The sequence below is a fragment of the Carassius gibelio genome, chromosome B21 (assembly GCF_023724105.1).
Source record: "Carassius gibelio isolate Cgi1373 ecotype wild population from Czech Republic chromosome B21, carGib1.2-hapl.c, whole genome shotgun sequence".
Taxonomy (NCBI): Eukaryota; Metazoa; Chordata; class Actinopteri; order Cypriniformes; family Cyprinidae; genus Carassius; species Carassius gibelio.
The window spans coordinates 507,721-533,375 of NC_068416.1; the positions used below are offsets into that span (position 1 = coordinate 507,721).

The 25,655-nt window shown below is 38.8% G+C and overlaps 1 protein-coding gene across 7 annotated transcripts in view; it reads right to left on the reverse strand.

Moving 5' to 3' along the window:
• sgcd (sarcoglycan, delta (dystrophin-associated glycoprotein)) overlaps positions 1-25,655 on the reverse strand; it is a 469,726-nt gene that overhangs the window by 125,392 nt on the left and 318,679 nt on the right. Inside the window, exon 1 of one of the 7 annotated variants that reach the window (XM_052588192.1) lies at positions 22,299-22,405. The exons of the other annotated variants lie outside the window; for them this stretch is intronic. The gene's annotated coding sequence lies outside the window, so the exon portion shown is untranslated. Of the gene's footprint in view, positions 1-22,298; positions 22,406-25,655 lie in introns of those variants that run through there. 7 annotated transcript variants of the gene reach the window in all.

Sequence of the window (25,655 nt, forward strand, 5' to 3'; positions counted from 1 at the left end):
TTGTGCCATCCCAAAGAAGCACTAAGTCACTTTTATGGACTTTTAAATTAAATATTCCCTCCTGGTGAAATGACCTTCCCAACTCAATCCAAGCAGATGAGTCCTTAGCCATCTCCTTAAAGAGTCAGATTAAAACGCATCTCTTCCATCTTTATTTAATCCTCTAGCTTTAGCACTCACTATTCTAATTATATTCTTTAAAAAATAAATAAATAACTAGCTTTCTAATCTGTTTTTGTTTTTTTATTTATTATGCAATTAACAAAAGCAAAAAATAAAAGACCTCTAACACTAGCTTGCTCTTTTCTTTTTCTATTCTGTTTTCTTTTTATTTATTATAATATTTAAAAGCCCTTGCTATGTGTAATGCGTTTAAGCTAACTGAGACTTGTTATAGCACTTCATATCATTGCTCTTTTGTTGATTTAGATTGCTTCCATTGTCCTCATTTCTAAGTCGCTTTGCTAAAAGCATCTGGTGAATGACTAAATGTAAATGTAAATGTGATGAGAGGAACCTACACTCCATTAAATCCTTCTGCTCCATTGATGTAGAATTTCATATGCTTCTTTGTCGACCATTCTGGCTAGCGAGGGAATTTACAGCGATCATTATCAGAGCTGTTCATGTTCCCCCTCAAGCCAACACAGACCAGGCACTCAAGGAACTGTGTGGAAATATAAGTGAGCATGAAACCACTTACTCAGATGCAATATGTGTATTGTTACGGGGGACTTAAACAAAGCCAACTTCAGAACAATAGCTACAAAATATTTTCAACACATCACCGTCAATTAGGGCTGGGCGATATGGCTTAAAAAAAAAAAAAATTCAGATTTTTTCACACCAAACCCGATTTTCAATATAAATCGATTTTTTTTATTTATTTAAAAACAAACTACAACCGACAAAGAAATTGCTCAAAACAAATGTACTCTTTATTTTGTTCTGATTTTCGCTTATGCAGATTAATCTAAATTTCCCATTTGTGTGACTTACAATGACACAATCTTCAAAATAAATTAAAATATAAATAAAAAATAAAATTGTGTGTCCCTCTTTGATTAAACACTTTTGGTTAAATAAATGTAACAAAAATGACAAAATTAGATCTATTATAAAAATACATACTTGTCACAGTGGTATTCATGAAGTGCAAACAAAACGCTGTTAACTGTCATGTTGTCTGTGTGCGGCTGAAAGGAAAGCGGGGGGAGGGCGAGCCCACTCTGAACTACGGAAGCCTTAATGGGCCTTTCACACAGGAAGCGGTATGCGCAGAGATGTATAAAGTACTAGAGAACCATACTTGAGTAAAAGTACAAGTGCTCTATCAAAAATGTGACTTGAGTAGAAGTAGAAGTGCTCTTTAAGCACCACACTTAAGTAGAAGTACTAAAGTATTCAACATTTTTTGTACTTAAGTATTGCAAGTAGTCTATTTTAAAATTTACTACTCAAGTACTGAAAGTAAAAGTAGAAGTATTGTGTTATGTAGCTATTAAAGAAAATAGTCAAAAGTTTGAACATATTGTTTTTACTATTTCAAATGATTAACCTAAAGGACAATCACAATTCCTTTGACTGTAACTTCTTGTAAACAAAAAAAACGGTTACTAGGGTTAGTTAGCCCAATTTGCAAAATTATGTCATTAATAACTTACCCTCATGTTGTTTCAAACCCGTAAGACATCAGAGGGTCATTTAGAATTTTTTGAAGCATCGAAAATACATTTTGGTCCAAAAATAGCAAAAAACTACGACTTTATTCAGCATTGTCTTCTCTTCCGTGTCTGTTGTAAGACAGTTAAAAACAAAGCAGTTTGTGATATCTGGTTCGCGAACGAATCATTCGATGTAACCGGATCTTTTTGAAACAGTCCACCAAATCGAACTGAATTGTTTTAAACAGTTCGCGTCTCCAATACGCATTAATCCACAGATGAATTAAGCTGTTAACTTGTTTAATGTGTCTGACACTCCCTCTGAGTTAAAACAAACCAATATCCCGGAGTAATTCATTGACTCAAACAGTACACTGACTGAACTGATGTGAAGAGAGAACTGAAGATGAACACCGAGCCGAGCCAGATAATGACTCGTTCACGAGTCAAGAACCGTTTCTGTCAGACGCGTCCGATTCGTGAACCGAGGAGCTGATGATACTGCCCATGTGTGATTTAACGTGAAGCAAACCGACACACAGAGAGTCTGAAACGAACTGATTCTTTTGGTGTTTGATTCTGAACTGATTCTGTGTTAATGTTATGAGCCCATGTGCAGTAAACGCCAATGACGCCATTGCATCGAGCGCAAAAGAATCGGTGAACTGTTTTCTTCAACTGGTTTATTGAATCGAACTGTCAGAAAGAACTAACGTTACTGGTCATCCGAAAACCGATGCAACCGGTTCTTGACTCGTGAACGAGTCATTATCTGTCTCGGCTCGGTGTTCATTTCTCTCTTCACAGCAGTTCAGTCAGCAAGCGCAGTCTTCTTAATCGCTTGATTCGCTCAATGATGTGGCAGCTTCATCAAACCTGCCATCTACAGTTCTGGCAGTGGTTTGTAATGGAATGATTCGTAACATTTTTATAATTGTAACGAGTAACGATGCAGCACATAAAAAAAATATCGGAGTAAAAGTATTAAACTCAGCGAAAATATGTACCGAAGTAAAAGTGGAAGTAGGAGAAAAAAATAATACTCTAGTAAAGTACAGATACCGCCTTTTAGTACTTAAGTACAGTAGTGAAGTAGTTCTACTTCGTTACTATACATCTCTGGGTATGCGTGGCGCTTGCCGCTTGGTTCAGCGTTGCCCTTCAGATACAACGCGATTTGCGCTACGCTATGGCGTAGGCGGAGTTTTAAAAACTTTTAGGGGGAGTTCTTTCATAGTCTATTGTTCCTCCTTTCGGTCAGCAGCAAACATGTATCTGTCCCGTTGTAAGAAGTGAGCGACAGCGCTAGTCCTGCTGATGAGAATTAAGAGAGAAGCAAGGAAGAAGAGGCTGTGGGTACGACCTCAAACTTGTATCGTACAGCTCAGGAAATTCTGACACACACAGTACTAGTCGTTCATCCATTTTGATTTCCGTGCTTGTTTGGATCCCCCGATTCTATTGGTCGCGCTGGTAATCATTACAGAGCGCAGCGGCAAAAGTTTAACTATTTTGAACTTTGACCGCGGCGTGCGCGCAAGCAAGCAAATGATGTGCACCGCTGCGCTTGCGCTTTGGTCGACACAGCAACAAAACGTCCTTGTGCGGCGCAAGCCACTGAGATGAATGGGTTTTATAGCGCAGCGGCGCGCATACCGCGACCTGTATGGGAGAGCCGGCGGTGAAAGTTAAAGAGAAAACCGATTTTCATTAAAAACAAACCTACCTTAACGTCAAATAGATTTATCGCCCAGCCCTACCGTCAATACACGTGGTGATCGTGGGCTGTATCACTACGCTAACACCGCTCCGGCTCTCTTTACCCAGCATTTTTCTCGCTAATGTGCGGTCACTGGTGAACAAAATGGATGAGTTACGACTCCGCATCACCCAGAGCAAGAAACTTCTGGACTGCAATGTCATGGTTTTCACAGAAACATGGCTACACAGCGACGTACCCAACAATGCCATTGAGCTAGCAGGACGCTACACGCTCCGGGCAGATAGAATGGCAGATGACTCAGGCAAGACAAGAGGTGGTGGATTGTGCATTTATGTCAACAAAGCTTGGTGTACGAACACTGTCATTGTTGGGAGACACTGCTCAGCTAACCTAGAGTTTCTCGTGGTTAAATGTAGACCTTTTTATCTGCCACGGGAGTTCACTTCCACCATAATAACCACAGTCTATATTCCACCGGATACTAATGCCAAGCTTGCTTTGAACGAACTTCATGCAGCCATTAGTAAACAACAGACTGCTCACCCGGAGGCTGCTTTTATTGTCGCGGGTGATTTTAATCACTGCAAATTAAAAACAGTACTCCCCAAATTTCACCAGCATGTTTCCTGCCACACCAGAGGAGACAAAACTTTGGATCATGTTTATACAAACATTAATGGAGCTTACATCGCGAGCCCCCTCCCCCACCTCGGACAGTCTGATCACCTTTCTTTGTTTCTCACCCCTAAGTATTCACCCCTCATCAACCGTGTGAAGCCATCAGTGAGGACCATCAAAGTGTGGCCAACTGGAGCTGACTCTTTACTTCAAGACAGGTTTCAACACACTGACTGGAGTATGTTTGCTTCACAGGCTGCCTGTGGCTCTCACACGGACATTGATATCTACACCTCCTCTGTACTGGATCACATCAACTCCACCATTGACAGTGTAACAACAGAAAAACAGATAACAACATACCCTAATCAGAAGCCATGGATGAACAAGGAGGTGCGACTTCTGCTGAAAGCCCGCAACACCGCTTTCAGGTCAGACGACGCTCAGGCCTACAGTAAATCCAGGGCTAACCTGAAAAGGGGCATCAAAAAGGCGAAGTACTGCTACAAGTTGAAGGTAGAGGAACACTTTTCCAACTCTGACCCCCGACGCATGTGGCATGGCATCCAGATTATCAGTGACTACAAGTCAAGCAACTCCACACCAACAGTCACGGACGTCTCCTTCCTTAACGAGCTAAATGACTTTTATGCTCGCTTCAACAGCGACAGCAAGGAGACGGCCACCAAAATCTCAGCCTCTTCAGACCACCAACCTCTCAAACTCACCTCCACAGATGTCCACACTGCACTGAGCCGGATCAACGCACGCAAGGCTGCTGGCCCGGATGGCATTCCTGGACGTGTGCTTAGGGCATGTGCAGAGCAGCTTGCAGGGGTCTTCACAGACATTTTCAACATGTCCCTCACCCAAGCAACTGTGCCAACATGTTTTAAGTCCACATCCATTGTTCCAGTACCAAAACACTCCTCCCCAACGTGCCTCAATGACTATCGCCCCGTAGCACTCACACCCATCATTATGAAGTGCTTCGAGCGACTGGTCCTAGCACACCTCAAAGACTGCCTCCCACCCACACTGGACCCACACCAATTTGCTTACCGCAGAAATAGGAGCACAGAGGATGCAGTATGCAAAGTACTGCTCTCTGCACTCACACACCTGGACCATAACAACACGTATGTTAGGATGTTGTTTGTTGACTTCAGTTCAGCATTTAACACTGTCATTCCCTCCAAGCTGACCACAAAACTTGGAGACCTGGACATTAACAGCTCCCTCTGCAACTGGATTATGGACTTTCTGACCAACAGGCCTCAGCATGTTCGGTCAGGCCACAACCACTCCACCACCATCACACTTAACACTGGCGTACCACAGGGCTGTGTGCTGAGCCCATTCCTCTACTCCCTTTACACCCACGACTGCAAGCCTGTGCATGGATCCAACTCCATCATTAAGTTTGCAGATGACACCACGGTGATTGGCCTCATCAGTGACAACGATGAGACTGCCTACAGGGAAGTGGTACAGCACCTGGCCACATGGTGCGCTGACAATAACCTGCTCCTTAACACCAATAAGACCAAGGAGCTCATTGTGGACTTCAGGAAGAAGAAAGGAAGCACGCATGACCCCATCCACATTAACGGGATGGTTGTTGAACGTGTCTCCAGCTTCAAGTTCCTGGGAACCACCATCTCGGAGGAACTGTCCTGGGCCACAAACACCTCCAGCCTCGTCAAAAAGGCTCACCAGCGTCTTTTCTTCCTCAGGACACTGAAGACGAACCAGTTGTCTTCAACCATCCTGGTGAACTTTTACCGGTGTGCGATCGAGAGCATCCTGACCAGTTGCATCACAGTCTGGTATGGGAACTGCTCAGTGGCTGACCGCAAGGCACTGCAAAGGGTGGTGAAAACTGCCCAGCGCATCACAGGGACACCACTTCCTGCTCTTGAGGACATCCAGAAGAAACGCTGTCTACGTCGAGCTCGCAGCATTCTCAAGGACTCCTCTCACCCTGACCACGAACTGTTTAACCTCCTCCCCTCCGGAAGGCGTTTCAGGAGCCTCCGGACAAGGACCACAAGATTCAGGAACAGCTTTTTCCCTAAAGCTGTCTCCTTGCTGAACTCTGCCCTCTGACACCCCTCAACACCCCCCACACCACACACATAGACTCCTCCCCCTCTTCAACACTCTGATTTATTTATTTACTCACAACAAGCAAAAAGTAACTTGTTATTACTTGCACTACTGCCTGTTCATCCAGGAACAATGTATAATCCATTTGCACATTGAAATATTTTTTTCTATGCACTTTACTGTCCATTGCAATACTGTAAATTATGTTCATAGTTCTGCCTATAGTGTACATACACTTTTACATAGCCCATCTGTATAGTATGTTCATAGTACACCTATCTGTATATTGTGCTTATAGTATTTAATATCTGTAAATTATGTCCATAATACTTACCTGTATAGTTATTGTACATATTATAGACCTTTATTCTGTACTTACTGCTTATTGCACTTCTGGTTAGATGCTAACTGCATTTCGTTGCCTTGTACCTACATGTGCAGTGACAATAAAGTTGAATCTAATCTAATCTAATCTAATCTACTTCTCTCCTTCACGGAACCCCTACAAATCCCTCCCCTGGGATAAATCTGATTACTTTACCTTTCTGCACCTGCCTGCTAATAGGCAGGAGCAGAAACTGAAACAGGAAGCACTCGCTTACTACAGGACTGTTTTGATTCACGTGGACTGGGACATGTTCTGGACAGCATCTGATGATGACACAGAGGTGTACTCAGAAACTGTAATGTGTTTCACCAGGAAGTGTGCAGATGATGTATTGCTGACAAAAACAATCTGCATCTACGCCAACCAAATACCGTGGATTAACAGTGATGTTCGAGCAGCCTTGTCAGCGTGGACATCTGCTTTAAATCCGGAAACCCTAACGATCACAAGCGAGCCAGTTATTATCCATCAAAGCAGCTAAATGACAATATAAAATCAAAGTTAAAGAACAATTCAACACCAATAACACAAGAAGCATGTGGCAGGGCATCAGTGTAACATCACAGATTTTAAAGGGAATAAACCAGCTACTGTGAACATTACCGCCTCTACAGGACACAATTTAAAAACATTAAAAATCGAACGGACCTCCTACTATTGAACTACTGAAGTTTTTAATTATGACATATAAATGTTAAGCATGTGACCTCTTGCACTTGATGCAAGATTTGTGGACCAACTCATATTCTCTTCAGGGGCTGAGAATTGAATTTAAACCAAATGAAACATTCATCATGACATTGTTTGTATGATCTATAACAATAGCATACTTGGTGAATAGCACACTTGATTCTTTTCACCAGGGCAAGATGAAAATCACACTGAATGTACAGTAACTTTAATGAAATAAGTAACAAAAAGATAAATATTTAGTTGACACCCACTGAGTTACACCCCCAGTGTGTGGAGGAATCGATTAAGATATTGAAGTGGACACTCCCCTATAATGCTTTTCCTTGAAAACAAGGCTAACAAGGCGAGAGAGCCATAAATTTGCCGCCCACCGAATTTTATAGTATTTTGATCATTCTGTCATAGATTGAAAAGGGAGAAATACCTTATCGTGTGTGTGTTTTTGGTGTTCTATCTACCAGAGAATGGGTGACTGCCATTCAACTGTCTGGTCACATATGAACAGCAGCAGGGCATTGTGTATCATCAGCAGCTTTGTCACTCATAGTCCTCATGATATTTTTTCCTGGCATTTGAGAAACTAAAGCGATACAACACTTTCCTGGCTTGGCTAGAACTTGCTCAGTCAGTAATAATTTGCATTAGGTTTGGAAAAATTACCTTGAACTTCTGTGCAGCTGATGGTCAGTCAAATACTGATGCTTGTCTACAAGAAAACTACTGTGACTTCAACTGCACCAATATACATAAACTCACTAGTAGTTTCCTCTGGGGGGGGGGGGGGGGGGGGTGGGCTATGTACCATCTCAAGTCTTGGATGGAACAAAGCAAAGCTAGGGCTGGGTCTGCCTCCTCCAAAGGCAGCGGTCTATTTACAATCTTAACCCATTATGGGACTCACAGCTGAAAGTGCTCTACCTAACTTAAAATTTTAACAGTTTCTTACTTCATTGTGTTACAGACATAATTTTGCTATCTTTGGAAAGAAGACCCTTTGGGCTTATACTTTTTATCAACCAGATTTTGTTTTTTAAATTTGATATAAAAAATAAATGAAATCAGTCCTGGAGCAATCTAGAAAAGTAATGGGTTGAAAGTCACATATTTCATGAGTTTCTATTTCAAATTTGAATAAGATATCGGGAAAAAATGAGATTCCTGCAAATATTTTTCTGAGACTATGTAAAAAAAAAATAAAGCAAAAGGTGATCGCTAAGTTTGCCTCCATTAGATGACAGGTGCGTCACAGCACGCATCATGAGAGAGCGCCAGAATTCAAATAAATAATATTTTGCCTATCTTTCACTTTGGTTTTGTTGTTTTTTTGTGGATCATCTCATTCTGTTTGTGACACTGTACGCTGCAAAACCATGCAGTTTTTTTACTACCAAGATGCAGTTTCTGAACATGAGTTATTCCATTATGGACACAAACAGTTCTGTCCCTGAAGAACTGAAACATAAACAAAGGAATTATCATCCATATTACAATATTATTGCTTCGTTTGACTAAACGTGCTCCATGAGATGTCGTTCAGTGGACCCTTCCCTTTCTAAATAAACCGGGATTTACAGCTCTGGATGTGTTTATGACTCGTTATTACGACTAATCTCGTATATACTGCATTTGTATTCTTCATGTTTTGATGTGTACTGCTTAAACAAATGTAGCAAATACATTCTTTATAAGCTTTCCATTAAAAAACAGCTATCTGTCTTCAATGCTTGAGGCTTAGATCTTTATAAGACATATAGTTTGTCAAGATTAAATTTGTCCCGTTTCATTTAATCTATTCATTAACTTCCACAGAGGAGTATAGAGGGGGAATATTTAATGACCTAATGACCAAGTCATGTCTCCCTATCAACATCCCTTCCACGGGGTCATGATATGCATCAATCACGGCATGAATCAGTCATCTAAAGGGGTCCTCTCAGAGAGAAGAACACCACTCAATGAACAGATTCCACTTAAAGGCATAAGTGCTGGTAGACGGTGCTCTTGCTGAAGTGATGGTGTCTACTACCTCTTGGGGTAGGTCACCTAGAACCTCCGCATCCCGTCCAAGGACTAGACATGAAGTTTTCAGAGATCCTGATGAGGGTGTTAAAGGGTGCCCCATCTCTGAATCAGTAGATCCTTCCTCAGAGGAATCTGCAAGGGAGAGGCACCACAAGCAGGACCTGCTCCTCATCCTCCCTGATCTTGCATAAAGACTGTGCGTGAAGGCTCACTGAGGGAAAGCATACTTGCACAAACCCCATGGTCAGTTGTGTTGTCAGTGTATCCGTGCCGAGTGATCCGGCCGGTCCCCAGAGCAACATCATCAGCGGTTCTGCTCCCTGGACCTGGGGGAATCCGGTTGGCCCTTCGCGAGGGAAGTGACGTGAAACACACCATCGACCTAGTGGTACTTGAGCAGTTCATCGCTCGGCTTCCCAGGAAAACAGCCGAGTGGGTCCAGTGCCACCATCCCACGTCGCTGGACTCGGTATGGACCTCATCGGGCCATTAGAGCGATCTGGACGGGGACATCGTTTTGCATTAGTCATAGTTGACTATGCAACCCAATATCCTGAAGCAGTGGCTCTCCACAACATTTCCGCTAAGAGTGTTGCGGACGCACTGTTTCGTCTAATCTCCCGGGTGGGTGTTCCAAAAGAAATCCTCACCGACCAGGGCATGGCATTTATGTCACGTACGCTACACGGACTATATGGATTATTGGGCATTAAATCGATTCGAACTAGCATCTATCACTCACAGACCGACGGCTTGGTCGAACAATTTAATCACACGCTTAAATCCATGATCCGTAAATTCGTCCAAGAAGACGCCAAGAATTGGGATAAGTGGCTAGAGCCCTTGTTTTTCGCTGTGCGAGAGGTCCCACAAGCCTCCACTGGGTTTTCCCCCTTCGAACTTCTCTACGATTGCCATTACACAAATTTGCACTGGGAAAGAAAGTACTTGTATTACTCCCAATGTCGAGCTCTAAGTTACCTCGATTATGAGGTAATATGGTCCGATAGGAACGGGGCACATCAGATTTACCACCTCAACCTCCTAAAAAAATGGAATGAGGCGGAATCAGTGATGTCGGCAACAATGATTAGCGGAGAGGATGATCTCTGGCCTGAGGCGAATGTCAAACCACAATCCCTCGCCCTGGCCCCAGGGGGAGATCACCTCTCACCGTCCCAACTCACTGATCTAACGAAATTACAGGCAGATTTTGCCAACGTGTTCTCGCCCCTACCGGGCCGTACCAACCTCATTCAGCACCATATCAAGACGGAGCCGGAGACTGCAGGCCATATGGGTCCCCTGAGTTGGGCTGTGGGGGTATGTGGCAGGGGGGGCGTGGTTTAGTGAAGTCTGCAGCGGGAGAGAGAATCAGGAGACGAGCGGTGAGTGAGTGGGTTGGACGAAAACGATCAACACCTGTTTCTTGTTGCAGTAATTGGCGTGGAAAGAGTATAAAATGCCAGGAGAAACGGGAGCAGTTGAGAGAGAGACGGACTGCTGACGTGACCTGAGAACCGGAAGGAGTAACCCGGAAGTGCTATGCATTAGAGTATATTGTTGTCAAAGTAAAAGTCACCATTGGTGTTTACGAAGAATATTTATTTTTAAGTTATAATAAATTCATCAGAAGTCCAGCCGACCCTTGTCCTCTTCCTTTCCTAACACGAACTCACTACACTGACATCTTGGCAAATTTAAAAGTGCTGGCTAATGTTAAACGTAAATACAGAAAGATTGTTATTTATGCCGGCGCTAATGATGTTTGACTTCGCCAGTCGGAGATCACTGAAAATAACATGAGGTGCGTGAACTTGCAAGCACAATGTCAGACACTGTGATATGCTCTGGTCCCCTCCCTGCTTACCGTGGTGACAAGATGCATAGCAGATTGTCATCACTCAATGACTGGATATCTAGGTGGTGCCCACAGAATAACTTAGGTTTCATAGACAATTGGACGAGGTTTTGGGGCAGACCTGACCTGTTGAAAAGAGATGGTCTTCATCCCTCCAGGGGTGGCGCCACTCTTCTAGAAATATGGCAAATAGTCTTAGAGTTTATACTTGACTAACTGGGGCCCAGGTCAGGTAGCAGACAGACTGGCTAAACCAACCGTCTGCTAGCTGCCTCACATAACAGAGGTCAGCTAATTCTCAGCACAAAGAGACTCTTTCATCTAGATATCACACTATAGAGACTGTGTCTGTTCCCCAAACTAAAAATACAAAAAACGTCCAAACCAAGTTAAGATTAACAATTTAATTGAGGTTCAACAAATAAAAAAACAGATGCAATACGAATAAACAATGATAAAGCTTGGCTTAATGAATATCAGATCCCTTTCTACAAAAACACTTTTTGTAAATAATATGATCACTGATCATAATTTAGATGTGCTGTGTTTGACAGAAACCTGGCTAAAACCTGATGATTACATTATTTTAAATGAGTCCACCCCCCCAAGATTACTGTTATAAACATGAGCCACGTCTAAAAGGCAAAGGGGGAGGTGTTGCTTCAATTTATAACAATGTTTTCAGGATTCCTCAGAGGGCAGGCTTCAAATATAACTTGTTTGAAGTAATGGTGCTTCATATAACATTATCCAGAGAAACAAATTTTAATGATAAATCCCCTGTTATGTTTGTACTGGCTACTGTATACAGGCCACCAGGGCACCATACAGACTTTATTAAAGAGTTTGGTGATTTTACATCCGAGTTAGATCTGGCTGCAGATAAAGTTTTACTAGTTGGGATTTTAATATCCATGTTGATAATGAAAAAGATGCATTGGGATCAGCATTTATATACATTCGGAACTCTATTGGCGTTAGACAACACGTTTCAAGACCTACTCACTGTTGAAATCAGTTTTGTGCAAACTTCATATAGCCAAAATTGTAAATTCTACTTCTTGTTACAAGTATGGAAGAACCATCACTACCACAAAAGACTGCTTTTTAAGTTATCTTCCTGATGTATCCAAATTCCTTAGCATATTCAAAACCTCAGAACAACTTGATGATGTAACAGAAACTATGGACTCACTCTTTTCTAGCATTTTAAATACAGTTGCTCCTTTACGCTTAAAGAAGGTTAAGGAAGGTTAGGAAAGGTTGAGCATACTCGCACCCTAAAGAGAGCAGCCCAAAAAATGGAGCACAGCTGGAGGAAAACAAAACTAGAGATATTTCGTATTTCTTGGCGGGAAAGTAACCTATCCTACAGAAAAGCATTAAAAACTGCTTGATCCGATTACTTTTCTTCTCTTTTAGAAGAAAACAAACATAACCCCAGGTATTTATTCAGTACAATGGCTAAATTAAGGAAACATAAAGCCTCAACAAGTGTTGACATTTCCCAACATCACAGCAGTAATGACTTTATGAACTACTTTACTTCTAAAATTGATACTATTACAGTTAAATTGTAACCATTCATCCGTCAGCTACAGTATCGCAATCAGACAGTGCACTATAGACCCCCTGAGGAACAGTTCCACTCATTCTCTACTATAGGAGAGGAAGAATTGTATAAACTTGTTAAATCATCTAAACCAACAACATGAATGTTAGACCCTATACCATCTAAGCTCCTAAAAGATGTGCTTCCAGAAGTCATAGATCCTCTTCTGACTATGATTAATTCCTCATTATCATTAGGATATGTCCCCCAAACCTTCAAACTGGCTGTTATTAAGCCTCTCATCAAAAAACCACAACTTGACCCCAAAGAACTAGTTAATTATAGACCAATCTCAAATCTCCCTTTTCTGTCCAAGATACTAGAAAATTTGGTATCCTCACAATTATATTCCTTCTTAGAGAAAAATGGTATATGTGAGGATTTCCAGTCAGGATTTAGACTGTATCATGGTACTGAAACTGCTTTTCTTAGAGTTACAGATGACCTGCTCTTATCATCTGATCGTGGTTGCATCTCTCTATTAGATTTATTGGATCTTAGTACTGCGTTTGACACAACTGACCACAACATTCTTTTGCATAGACTTGAACACTTTGTTGGCATTAATGGAAATGCATTAGCATGGTTTAAATCGTACTTATATGACCAACATCATATAAGTACATGTATCATATCGATCACAAGTGCAGTATGGAGTACCTCAACGCTCAGTACAAGGGCCGCTACTCTTCATGCTTTATATGTTACCCATAGGAGATATCATCAGGAAACATGGTGTTAGTTTTCACTGTTATGCTGATGATACTCAACTCTATATTTTTTTTCACAGCCCGGTGAAACACACCAATTTGAAAAACTAATGGAATGCATAGTCGATATATATATATATATATATATATATATATATAAAAAAAAAAAACTGTATGACGAGTAATTTCTTACTGCTAAATTCTAAAAAAACAGAGGTGTTAATTATAGGACCTAAAAACTCATGTAATAACCTAGAACAGTGTCTAAGACTTGATGGCTGCTCTGTCAATTCTTCGTCATCAGTTAGGAACATAGGTGTGCTATTTGATCGCATAGATTTTAAAATATTGCTTATTACTTATAAAACCCTGAATGGTTTAGCACCTCAGTATCTGATTGAGCTCCTTTAACATTATAATCCTTTACGTCCGCTACGTTCTCAAAACTCAGTTCTAATATGTTCATAAAAGCGGGACCAGCGGGACCATCTACATACCCGTGGTGGGGCAGCAAGGTGGAACTCAGTGACCATTGGAGGTCCATTGGTGGACCGAAGAGGGGAATGAGCGTGTGGTGGAAAGCGTATTTTTATATGATTTCACATTGGATGTCAACGTGACATTTCTTTTCACAAAACAAATGGATCTCGTGTAGTAGCCTTTTTGTATCCTCTGTTGATGCTAGATGTTTATAGAACCTGCTTCAGAAGAATAAAATTATACAAATATTTCAGATAATTTTTTAATTGGAAGATGGTGTGGACATTCCATGGTTGTGACAGGAAATATTAACATTAAAATATTCTAAAACTATAAAACTTACCAGAGCCTGTCTGACACTGATATACTCTGCAGAGGTTTTATACTTTTTAATGAATGAATTTTATACATTTTAATGAATGCCTGACAGTGTTGACTAAAAGTGGGTACACAACTTTGAAACATGCATGTGTCATTGAAAAACAACCTTGTTTTTATATGAGATATTATTAAGTGTTGTCCTTGTTAAAACAAGCTTTTTAAAATTAATTTTTATTTTATAATTTTTTTTGTTATTACACTTGATATACTGTATCATTTTATAGCATAGAATGATTTAACCCTTCTCTGTCGACAAACTATTTTTCATTATTATATTTTATATAATAATGATACAATTCAATTGAAGGGGATACTTTTGTTATATGTTATATCATTTATCCCTCATAACATTTGCAATTGAAAATATTTTCATTTTTTAAACGTAGATCAGTTACAATTGGTGGACATGTTTTGTCCCATGTATTAAGAATCAGTGAAAAACTATAACTCATCCTAAACCTACCAGTAACAAAAGCAACAAAAGTAAACATCAGATAATGCATTTGATGAAACCATGTCATTTTTGAAAAGTTGAAAGTGCTTGATATTTTTTTTAATCATGTTTCACAGGTTATAAACTTGAGCATTGCAGATCAGAATTGCATACCAGGTGAGTTACCAAGCAATTTTATAATGTTAGAAGTTTACAAATAATGCAAACAATTTGAGGACATCAAGGTAATATACAAAAACTTTATTTGTGGTAACACTTAATTATTGGGACCAAATCTCACTATTAACTAGTTGCTTATTAGCCTATTATGCCTATTATTAACATGTTTTCTGTTTATTAGTACTTCTGAAGCACAAATTCTATCCTATAGTGGTCATTTTAGTGTATTGCAGATCTTTTTAATACACTATCTTGTAATAGCTTTTTTTTCTGCAGACTGCATAATATCACAGGAAGTGATATTCATACCTAAAACTATGCATTATTTATGATCACAAACTATTCTCCATTAGAATAATCCGAGAGTGGACTGGCATGGATTTAAATGTTGTAATCCTTTGGTATATTTAAATGCTCCTTCTTAGTCTGAACATGATTCAGACCTAATTCATTTCCATGGAAACACTGACACCTAGCTTTGCATCTGTCATGTCAGTTAGATATTTTTCTGCCTGGATACACATCTCATGACTAGCACCATCTCTTCCTTGCCATGCTGCAAAGCAGGTTATATAGTTTATAACAATTGGTACACCCTAGCATCATCTACACTAGCTTATCGTGAAGTGACTGCTGCTATCTAAAATAAAATTAAACAGAATAAAAAAAAAAATAATAATAATAATAAAATAAATCTAGTGCTAACTGGGAAAACACACAGAATTACAACACGTATTTTTTGCATAGCAAAGGTGGTGTTTTTTCATTTATTATTTTTTTTTTTTTTTACACTTTTCTTTTCAGCTTATGTAATGTGTGCATAAATCCCATTACAATGAAAGATCTTAATTGATTTGGACACCAATTAACCCCGTTGCTTACTCTGACAAATTTTCTCTGTGCCTGAAACATTTGTGTACAGGTTGTCCAAAAAGCCTCCTATGTGAGCAATTCTGGTCCTTTATTTGTTGTCTCTTCAAGTACAAATAAAGCAAACTGCTTGATGTCTCAGTTTAATTGTTATCCTCTGCTCTGACTTTAATGATTCAGTGCAATTTTTCAACAAAGATGCTTTTGAATTACACAGTGGCAAGTTTTTTGGGGTGTCATGTTCTGCAAAGAGGTCGCTGTACTCTGTAGAACTCACTGAATGTTTACGTGTACTGGGTCAATGGAATTAACATTTGTTCAACCAGTAAGTGCAGAGTCAGGGGGAGGAAGTCTTGTTTGACTGTAATGCAAATGTTGCCTCACTGAACAACATTTGTGCATGAAGGTATCAAACTAATTCAATGATCTACAACAAATTATCAAGAGCTCTAGTGATAACTAAGCAGGCCCAATTCTAGCAGTGCATGACTAGGGTTATGGGGTGAAAACTTGATGTAGTAGCATTCATTTGAAGTGGTTGGTCATTCATAAATGACGTTTAATTCATTTTAATTCAAAAGTTTTTTTTTAATTATTATTCATGATGATTCATTTGGATTTGTAATGAAACTACATTACATTTAAATAAAATGGATTTCACATATATACAGTACTCTTGTATTGTACTACACCTCTGATTTGTTGCTCTGATATAGTCTGTATTGTTAAAAGCAATACAAAATAAAGGTATTGGTATCGAATTGACTTGACCTCCAGCTGAATCACAGCTGTACTGACAAACTGCACTGCATATCATATTGCACTGCTCATGTGATATTGCATTTATCGTAGTCCTGTAAAATTCAAGAAATTAACTTCAAATTCAATTCACTTCAAGAAATAACAGGTCTGAAGTCTGTACACCTTGTCTAAAAATTGAAGGAAGAAATCTGTAATGCATTACCTAGAGGCTGCAGGAACTGGATTGGACTGAGCTCAACACAGGACATGAAAAATGTGCAAAGTTTTTCTCAAATAAGAGTTTCACCTGTCATAAATTAGGAGGATGAAGGTGAAGATGTGGACTCAATTTAATATTTTAAAACTCCTCAGTTACACTTTTTTAAATATGCATCTAAGAAGGGTTATATACTGTATATTACTTCTTCCATCCCTCAGGTCATTTTTACCTGAAAATGACCTGAAAATAAATTCTAAAAATCGTGTGTTCAAGATTTCTTTACATTTGTCACACTTTTGTCACACCAGGTATTAAATGGGTGCAATAAAAAAATAACAAAAGTGTCCCTTGCTGATAATTTTGACCCACATAGGAATTAATGGAATTTACGTGAAAACTTTTTTTATTTTATTTTTGTATTATTGCACTTGATATATCGTCGCTGTCAGGCAGAATCCTCATATCTCCAAAACCATTATTTAAAAAAAACAACAAAAAAAAAAACAGTATTTTTTTTTTGTTATTTAACATTGTATTGTTAAAGTTGATATTATACCTTATATTGCTATCGTATACTGTTGTGTACAAACATTATCACAACATTACCCCAAATCATGTTTTATCGGAGATGCAAGATTTATGACTTGGTAGCATGGAGATATGAGTTTATGCTGTCATTGATAAGAATGGTACAGACACAGATGTCACTGCTGCCAGCAGTGTTCATCAAGTCTGCGGTCACTTTGAGCCTTTTGACAAGAGACAAGGCTTTACGAGCTAATCAAAGCAAATGATTGTTTTTAAATGCATCTTCCTAAACTCTATTTTAAATGTTAGAGCTATGAGTAATGCAATACCAAAATAAAACGATAAACTGACTAGGCTGTCTAATAGGCAGAAGTTAATAATCTGCACGCAAAATTGGCAATTGCATTGAGCCTTTTGACAAGAGAAAAGGCTTCAATTGTTAACCAAAGCTAATGACTGTGGTTACATAAATCTTCCTAACTCTATTTTAAAGGTTTGAGAGCTATAAATGATGCAATACAAAAAAACGATGAGTTGATTAAGATGTCTAATAAGATGTCTAATACTCGATTAGCCTAATCTATGCGCAAACTTACCTTCGTGGCTCATGGGTTTCCTTCTGCACCGAAGCATTTACAGCTATCGATTTTTAGCAAAACAGGCCTAGTCAAATGTATCTAACCTAACTATTTTCACTCGTTATTGTATTCAAAGAGGTGCCAGTACACAGTCTTTTTTTTTTATAATGAGGCAAGAAGCCAGCAAGCTTGCTTAAAGTGATGAACATGATGGCAAAGGCTTGTTGAACATGACAGCATGCCTTGACATTGTAATCTACAATCCTGTCTTATCTGCAATGCATAGGGTTTATTCTGAATTGCAATGGATTGTCTTGCGCTAAATTCACATCCTCAGACGAGAGCCAGAACTAGCGGTGGTCAAGATTTTTTTTTTTAAGATCCACAAAATCTCGTTAGCTATCTCAGCAAACATGACGACAAAACCAATGCATAAGTCAACGGCATGTAATTTTTGTGCATTAAATTCATTATCCTCAGTGATTTCAGTCAACAAGATAGTTACCATCCAATGCTGAAAGAAAAAATATAGCATCCTCAGAAACGATACATGACACCCCAGCACAACTATTACTGTGAGCTAAAACTGTTATTATATATATATATATATATATATATATATATATATATATATATATATATATATATATATATATATATATATATTCTTTATTTGAAAAGAAGGCCAAAAGGTATTAATAAAAATAGTAATAATAAAACACCTGGATTGCTGTACTTGTAGGGCTGCACAATTTGGCCCAATCATTTTATATATATATATATATATATATATATATATATAACTAATATTTTTTATGGTTATTATTTCTAAATAAAAACACTAAACAAAATAAGGAATATTACTTTTGTAATAAAACTATTTCACTATAATATATAAAACTGAGTGGCCTATATAAGAATAAATATAATAATAAATTTAGCTGAAAATACACACTTCTTTACCCTGGAGAAGAACGTAAGGAATTGCACATTTTTCATTGTCACTTCATAACGTTATGGTTGAACCACTGATGGCAGATGGACTATTCTGACGACGTCTTTCATACTTTTCTGTACTTTGACAGTTTAACTTACTTGGCAGTCTGTGGGACAGTCACAAGCCTACTGGTTTTCATCCAAAATATCTTAAATTGTATTTAGAAGATGAACAAAGCTTTTACGGGTTTGGAATGACATTGGGGTAAGTGATTAATGACAAAGATTTAATTTTGGGGTGGAATATGCTAATACATTTTTATTGCATTAGCATATTATAATGAAACTAGTATGATACCAATTTTCCCTTAGACATTCCGAGTTTTCTGTCCACCAATTTGTTAATGCATTAATGACCTCTAGACTGGACTATTGTAATGCACTTCTAGGTGGTAGTCCAGCATCTTCAATAAACAAGCTACAGGTAGTCCAAAATGCAGCCACTAGAGTCCTTACCAGGTCAAGAAAATATGATCATATTACCCCAATTTTACAGTCTCTGCACTGGCTACCTATTAAGTTCCGTATCAGATACAAATTATCATTACTTACCTGTAAGGCCATAAATGGTTTAGCTCCTGCGTACCTAACTAGCCATCTACAACGTTACAATCCATTACGCTCCCTAAGGTCACAAAACGCTGGACTTTTGGTAGTTCCTAGGATAGCAAAGTCCACTAAAGGAGGTAGAGCTTTTTCACATTTGGCTCCCAAACTCTGGAATAGCCTTCCTGATAATGTTCAGGGTTCAGAAACACTCTCTCTGTTAAAATCTAGATTAAAAACACATCTCTTTTGCCAAGCATTCGAATAATGTATCTCTTAAATTGTGAGTGTAGCCGCATCGGATCAAATTATTATTCTTTAGCTTGGGTTAAACTAATTAATTTCAGCAGCTATGCTAATGATATCTCTATTTGTTTCTATGTTTTGCCACCTGAGAAGAGATGATGCTGACCCTCAGAGGACCTCAGATGATGCTAGCCCTGAATCAACAAACAGAACTAACAAATATTGCTACAAGTGTGACTGCATCATATAATAATTAATTATTAATAATATTAATAATGTTCATCGTCTGACTGACTACGTCTTGTATTAATTTTTCTAAAAAATCATGTCATATGTGCACAAACTGAGTCACCACTTGTAAGCTACTACTAAATATTGTAGAAATATAATTTTCTGTAAAGTTGCTTTGTAACGATTTGTATTGTAAAAAGCGCCATACAAATAAACTTGAATGTTTAATTGTATTCTTTCTCTCGTATTTTATTTAATATATTTTCTTATTTATATTTATTTATTTATAATTGTTATTATTTATGTCTTTTTTATTATTATTATTTTTTCAACAGAGATACTATCTAGTGAATAAGTGACTTTGGGGCCAATGTTGGTGCTTCAATAATGTGCAGGTTTTGTTAATGCTACAGATCATAATAAGGGGTGCTGGCAGATCAAGATTTGATCTTGGTTTGATCTTCCAAAGTTCATGGAAATTTGTTTATGTTTTTTGAATACTGACGAGAATAGGGAGTGGTTTGATGTTAGACTCAACTGGTTTTGTTTTCAAATTTACATTTTGTCTTATGCAGTAATTCTGTTTGATACATATGACTGACCTTAATATTCTAAGTTGTAATATTAATGGTCTAAATGGCTTACACAAATGTACACATTATCTGGATTTTTTGTGAAGAAGAAAGACTGATATACTGTTAGTTCAAAGAGGAGGATGTATACAGGTGTAATAATACGTTTTATGAAGTGGTATCTCATTCATCTTCGGATGCTAAAACCAAGGGTGTCCTAATATTGGTGCGGAGGACTTTAAATATTACTATTTTAGATAAAGGTTGTGATACAGACGGTAGAATAACACATATAAAAAACAAAAAAAGTCCAGCTATTTTCAAAGCTGCAAAACAGCATTACAAATGCTGACAAAAATAAAATCTGTGCAGAAATGAAAGTGAAAGTGAAAGTGAAGTGACATTCAGCCAAGTATGGTGACCCATACTCAGAATTTGTGCTCTGCATTTAACCCATCCGAAGTGCACACACACAGAGCAGTGAACACACACACACACTTTGAACACACACCCGGAGCAGTGGGCAGCCATTTATGCCGCGGCGCCCGGGGAGCAGTTGGGGGTTTGATGCCTTGCTCAAGGGCACCTAAGTCGTGGTATTGAGGGTGGAGAGAGCACTGTACCTGCACTCCCCCCACCCACAATTCCTGCCGGCCCGAGACTCGAACTCACAACCCTTTCTCTAACCACTAGGCCACAACTTCCCCACAACAACTTTTTTTCACTCAAGAAGTAAATAATGCTGGCTATAGATACAAACAAAGCCCAGAAGTCAGGAATAAGTGGCTTTGCAAGTGTGACAAAACGGAAGGCTCTGGCACGTAAGGGAAGGTAACAAGACTGATGGGGTATCAATTCAGTTGCTCCTGTCCCAGAGGAAGAGAAAGTTTTGGCCATCATGGGGCATGTTGCAATGCAATGATCCTTGGAGGTGTAGATACATGTGCATCAATCAGGTGTTTGCCTTCAAAGTTCAGGCCTCCAACAGGCCCCCTTCTACCTTGCCTTTCAACATCAGGCCCTCTCCTGCCTGGACCTCTAACATCAGCTTTATATTTTCAGAGAGCAATAAGAAGAAACACGCTTTAAAATCAGTTGTAAGCTACATTATTATGATGTTTAAAATGTATGGAGGTGGTGGGTGATGGCCTGATGGGTGGGTAATGGAAGCACACAAGCTCCCCTTGTGCAGTATTATCTCTAGACACAATGAAAGCATTCGACCATTTATGGCAGATAACATCACAAAACCCATGGTGACCCTGCTGACAAAAACAATAGACAACATCAGAGAAATTTGAAAGACATCCACTAAAAATACCATTACAAACATGTCAAACATGTTTGAACCATTAAAACCATTTAACAATGGTTTCCTGTAGTGTGTTTTAGGACATATTACATTAGGATTTAGTAACTTTAACAAAAGCCATGAATAGAAGGTGACAAATTATCAGTAGAGACCAACAGGAGCCATTACAGTTTCCATTAAAGGTACAGGTTGTAGGACCTGCCACTAGAGGGCGCACTACCAAAATAATAACAATCGTGTGGTTTGATGATGCTAAGGAGTGTGGAATGATGGGATTTGTTGTCTTCTTCCCAAATGCTGACGGCCATCAATTAGACGGAAAGATAAAATATGGATTTAATAGATGAGGTACATTCAAACACAATAATTGGGCATACAAAGCAAAAGCGAGTTCAACAATTTTCACGAGTAGATTACATATAAAGTCAATGAAAAGACGTGATCAGACTATGGATAAGACGCGTCCTCGCACGGGTCTAGAGACGCGATGCCCCTCATTTGGTGTGTATGCCCCATAATACTAATTTTGTTGTTTGTTATAATAGCATACGTTTTCTGTAAAGATATGAATCAAAACAACTCACCTGTTGAGTAAAACACAAGCGAGATCGGTATCTCTTTCTAGTTGTCAGGAAGTTTGTCAGGAAGCTCTCTCCATCTAGAAAATGCAACACCAATATTGATCCTCGCTCTTTCTCTCCTTTTGTCCCGGTAAACAGTAATTATGTTCCATAAATAAGTGACAAAATCCACCATAAAACGTGCAAGAAGAAGTAAATAAGGAACTGCTTAAAGCAAGCTAGTGGTAGACACTACTTCCATATTTGTCCACGACACTGTTGTCATGTGGTTTCTACGTCAGTAAAGGCCGTAACAAAGGGTAATTAATGTCATTGACAGGCGACTGCACTGCCCCGTGTCACTGTTTAGAATGGGAATTTTCTCATGATTTACAAGTAGTTGAAAACATTAGAGATATTGTTAGTAATCAGCTGGACAAAATATATAACACTAGCCTAGTGGTTTTTGGATATTTTACTGCAAATATCTTACAAATTGTACCTTTAAAACAAATATAATTTTCATTATAACCCAGAAGTTACGATACACGAAAGATTAATTAATTCTGTATATGCACATTGTCTCGAATGCTGCTCTCAGCGCGTGCTTTGAATGAGGGTGCGCAAGCTCCGAACATGCGTGAATTGTTTAAAATGCTGGAATCTGCAAGATTTAGAAACAAGTGCAAACAATCAAGCACGATCCGTTCAAGTGAGTGAACAATGCGAATCAAGTTAGAAATTTTCCATCACTATTCAAGATAGCCTGTCGGGCAGGACGGTGATATATTTTGGAGCCCAACTGGAAACGCAATAGCCCTGGGATGTCGGGCAGGCGATTTTACAAGCCCTTCACCTCAGATCTATCCAGTTTGTGAACCATTGGTTTCCACACTAGTTTCGTTCAACAAAATAAATAATTATTTTTAAAGATTGACTCAAAAGAATCATCTTTTCACAAATTGGATCATGAACTTGTATTACCGAGCCAAAGATGATCTGTTATTGAACATTTAGAATGAATAAAGGACTTCAAGTTCATCTGTAAATCACATAAAGCTATTGTTTGAGTTTATAAACTTCTATTTAATGCATGGTTCATGTGGATCTGTTAACTGAATGCAAAGTGTGAGTTCTAGGAGAATGTTTGTGTCGTAATGAGCATTTATCGCTCACTAGGAGCTGCTAGATTAACAGCTGCTGCACGCAGGTTTTTTTTTTCAGCGGACACTCAGTTGCCCTATTGGTTAAAAATAGACAAATTAACGATTTGTATTGTAAAAAGCGCCATACAAATAAACTTGAATGTTTAATTGTATTCTTTCTCTCGTATTTTATTTAATATATTTTCTTATTTATATTTATTTATTTATAATTGTTATTATTTATGTCTTTTTTATTATTATTATTTTTTCAACAGAGATACTATCTAGTGAATAAGTGACTTTGGGGCCAATGTTGGTGCTTCAATAATGTGCAGGTTTTGTTAATGCTACAGATCATAATAAGGGGTGCTGGCAGATCAAGATTTGATCTTGGTTTGATCTTCCAAAGTTCATGGAAATTTGTTTATGTTTTTTGAATACTGACGAGAATAGGGAGTGGTTTGATGTTAGACTCAACTGGTTTTGTTTTCAAATTTACATTTTGTCTTATGCAGTAATTCTGTTTGATACATATGACTGACCTTAATATTCTAAGTTGTAATATTAATGGTCTAAATGGCTTACACAAATGTACACATTATCTGGATTTTTTGTGAAGAAGAAAGACTGATATACTGTTAGTTCAAAGAGGAGGATGTATACAGGTGTAATAATACGTTTTATGAAGTGGTATCTCATTCATCTTCGGATGCTAAAACCAAGGGTGTCCTAATATTGGTGCGGAGGACTTTAAATATTACTATTTTAGATAAAGGTTGTGATACAGACGGTAGAATAACACATATAAAAAACAAAAAAAGTCCAGCTATTTTCAAAGCTGCAAAACAGCATTACAAATGCTGACAAAAATAAAATCTGTGCAGAAATGAAAGTGAAAGTGAAAGTGAAGTGACATTCAGCCAAGTATGGTGACCCATACTCAGAATTTGTGCTCTGCATTTAACCCATCCGAAGTGCACACACACAGAGCAGTGAACACACACACACACTTTGAACACACACCCGGAGCAGTGGGCAGCCATTTATGCCGCGGCGCCCGGGGAGCAGTTGGGGGTTTGATGCCTTGCTCAAGGGCACCTAAGTCGTGGTATTGAGGGTGGAGAGAGCACTGTACCTGCACTCCCCCCACCCACAATTCCTGCCGGCCCGAGACTCGAACTCACAACCCTTTCTCTAACCACTAGGCCACAACTTCCCCACAACAACTTTTTTTCACTCAAGAAGTAAATAATGCTGGCTATAGATACAAACAAAGCCCAGAAGTCAGGAATAAGTGGCTTTGCAAGTGTGACAAAACGGAAGGCTCTGGCACGTAAGGGAAGGTAACAAGACTGATGGGGTATCAATTCAGTTGCTCCTGTCCCAGAGGAAGAGAAAGTTTTGGCCATCATGGGGCATGTTGCAATGCAATGATCCTTGGAGGTGTAGATACATGTGCATCAATCAGGTGTTTGCCTTCAAAGTTCAGGCCTCCAACAGGCCCCCTTCTACCTTGCCTTTCAACATCAGGCCCTCTCCTGCCTGGACCTCTAACATCAGCTTTATATTTTCAGAGAGCAATAAGAAGAAACACGCTTTAAAATCAGTTGTAAGCTACATTATTATGATGTTTAAAATGTATGGAGGTGGTGGGTGATGGCCTGATGGGTGGGTAATGGAAGCACACAAGCTCCCCTTGTGCAGTATTATCTCTAGACACAATGAAAGCATTCGACCATTTATGGCAGATAACATCACAAAACCCATGGTGACCCTGCTGACAAAAACAATAGACAACATCAGAGAAATTTGAAAGACATCCACTAAAAATACCATTACAAACATGTCAAACATGTTTGAACCATTAAAACCATTTAACAATGGTTTCCTGTAGTGTGTTTTAGGACATATTACATTAGGATTTAGTAACTTTAACAAAAGCCATGAATAGAAGGTGACAAATTATCAGTAGAGACCAACAGGAGCCATTACAGTTTCCATTAAAGGTACAGGTTGTAGGACCTGCCACTAGAGGGCGCACTACCAAAATAATAACAATCGTGTGGTTTGATGATGCTAAGGAGTGTGGAATGATGGGATTTGTTGTCTTCTTCCCAAATGCTGACGGCCATCAATTAGACGGAAAGATAAAATATGGATTTAATAGATGAGGTACATTCAAACACAATAATTGGGCATACAAAGCAAAAGCGAGTTCAACAATTTTCACGAGTAG